Source organism: Sinocyclocheilus anshuiensis, unplaced genomic scaffold (assembly GCF_001515605.1).
Source record: "Sinocyclocheilus anshuiensis isolate Anshui unplaced genomic scaffold, SAMN03320099.WGS_v1.1 scaffold3307, whole genome shotgun sequence".
Lineage (NCBI taxonomy): Eukaryota > Metazoa > Chordata > Actinopteri > Cypriniformes > Cyprinidae > Sinocyclocheilus > Sinocyclocheilus anshuiensis.
The window spans coordinates 5547-8129 of record NW_015547808.1 but is presented as its reverse complement, the minus strand read 5'-3'; positions in this window follow the sequence as shown (position 1 = coordinate 8129).

The following is a 2583-nucleotide window of genomic DNA, read 5'->3' as shown; positions in this document are numbered from 1 at the left end:
GGAGATAGGTAAAATAATCCATGTGACATCAAGGGTTCAACCATAATTTTACGAAGCTATGAGAATACTTTTTGTGCGAAAAAAAAAAAAAAGACTTTATTCAACAATTCGTCTCCACCGTGTCACCGTAGCGCCATTTTGGAGAATATCCACTGAACGCAAACAGCGTATGTTGTTCTGTGTCAGCTGCGTCACGCGGATATGTTGTTTTACGTTAAAATCAAAGCACAAACAACATAGAAAACGTATCCGTGTGGCGCAGCTGACAGAATAGCATACCCTGTTTGCGTTCAGTGGATACTCTCCAAAATGGCGCTAGGGTGGAGGAGACGAATTGTTGAATAAAGTCGTTATTTTTGTTTTCTTTGCGTACAAAAAATCGTATCTTCGTAAAATTACGGTTGAACCCCTGATGTTACATGGATTATTTTACCGATCTCCTTGCTATGTTTCTGGACGTTGATCATATAAGGACCCTTGATGTCTACGGGAGGGTCAGAGAGCTGTCAGAATGCATCATAAATATCTTAATTTGTGTTCCGAAGATGAACAGAAGTCTTACGGGTTTAGAACGACATGAGGGTGAGTAATTAATGGCAGAATTTTAATTTTTGGGTGAACTAATCCTTTAAGGAATATTGCTGCTGCACATATAACATATATGAATAACCCCCATAGCATACATGATCACCCCGTAGCAGATCTATACAGGTGGAGCTGGGGAAGGTGGAGGACTTCTGAAGTGCGCTGCAACTGCTGCAGCAAACACTGCGAAGTATTTGAATGTTGAGTAGCGAGCTCATTGGCTACCGATACAGGAGAGAACCAGTCAGCTGTGCCATGTGATGATGTCATTATGCCATATCGAGTTAGATCTATCGGACTGCGCCATCTAGAGTTTCATGCCAGAACTTTGTATTTCTGTCATGACAGCTCTCGGAGTGATTTGCATGGTAATGTACATGACAATCTTAATGTATTTGGTCTTGACAGAATAGATCTCCTATGCTGCTGCTGTGGCAGAGCAAGTACCAAGATCAGATTGATTACGTCACAAAAATTCTTATTGTTCTTTTACTGATCTTTTTTCTTTTATTTAAATCCTTTATTTATTACGTTTCTTTAAATAAATACAATTCAATCATGATAACTCTCGGAATATTTTAGCATGGTGATGGATATGACAATGTTAACGTATTTGGTCTTGGCGGAATAGATCTGCTACACTGCTGCTGCTGTGGCAGAGCAAGTACCAAGACTTGCTACTGCCAATTTATCCACAACATGCTGCTGTGAGCATGTAAGGAATATTGTTGCTGCACATATAACGTATATGAATAACCCCCCACAAAGCAGGAGACACAGAAATTAACAATACAAGCCAATATGTGCATGTTGCTGAGTATAAGGATATAACTGCTGCATCAGTGCACATACATGTGCCCACACACATGAAGATTAAAAGACAGGAATAGAACAAACACCCCCCACAAATGAGATGCATCACCAAGACATATGTACTGCTGCGCCGAAGAGCCATGTGATCTGCATGTATTTAGGCATGGTCCGGTTCCGCTGAACACTATATTTTGTTTTTGAGCAACATGCAGAATATTAGGAACAGTAGAATTTGTTTATTTTTTCTTTGATTTGTTTCCTAAAAAGAAGAAAAATAAAGACTGACATCGTTATTTAACCTAAATCTGTAATTACAGTTATTTAATTTTAGATATATAATTCATTGATTTGTTGCTAGAGCTACTGCAGCCCTAAAAAGAAGAAAAATAAAGACTGACATCGTTATTTAACCTAAATCTGTAATTACAGTTATTTAATTTTAGATATATAATTCATATATCATTTATATCATCTCATATCATTTAGTTATATAATTTCATATACGTAATTTGATTTAATAACCCGATTTGAAGCAAAAACAGAATGTTCTGACTAGCTTTGTGAAATTATACTACATGCCCAGGGCCGTTTTAACCGTTGGCCTAGGTGGGGCTGAAGCCCCGGGGCCCGAGCAAGGAGGGGGCCCGTGATTGGCTGTGGAGTAGATTGACTGGAGCGCCGATCGCCAAAGCCACCACGCCCCCCACTTATTAGCGCTGTTATTTAGTTGAGCTTTTCCGTAAATTCCATGCATTACCATTTGAGATTGAAACGTAAAGTCTGAATTTGGTTTACCAATCAAATGCATTTATTCTATATTTGACTTTTGAACGATATGCGCATGTTTCTATCAGGTGATTGCTGCCCAGTATGTCTGCATTCACCTATATTCACTGTTCTGGAGTAATCTGGAAATAGTCGCGCAAGGAACAACATTCAATAAGTAAAAATGTCAGCAATTCTAAAAGAGAGAGGGGCTCAAAAAACAAAAAACTTAAAATACAAACAACATAAAAAACATGATTTAGTAAATTCCCCAGCTATCAGGTTATTTTACTAAAGCTGATGATGGACTGGAAGTTGCTGGAACAGCAAGTGAACCGGGCACACGGAGCAGATAAAAACAGTGTCATCGTCAACACAGATTTTAGGTTAGTTTGATTATTAACTGGATTTATATTGTTT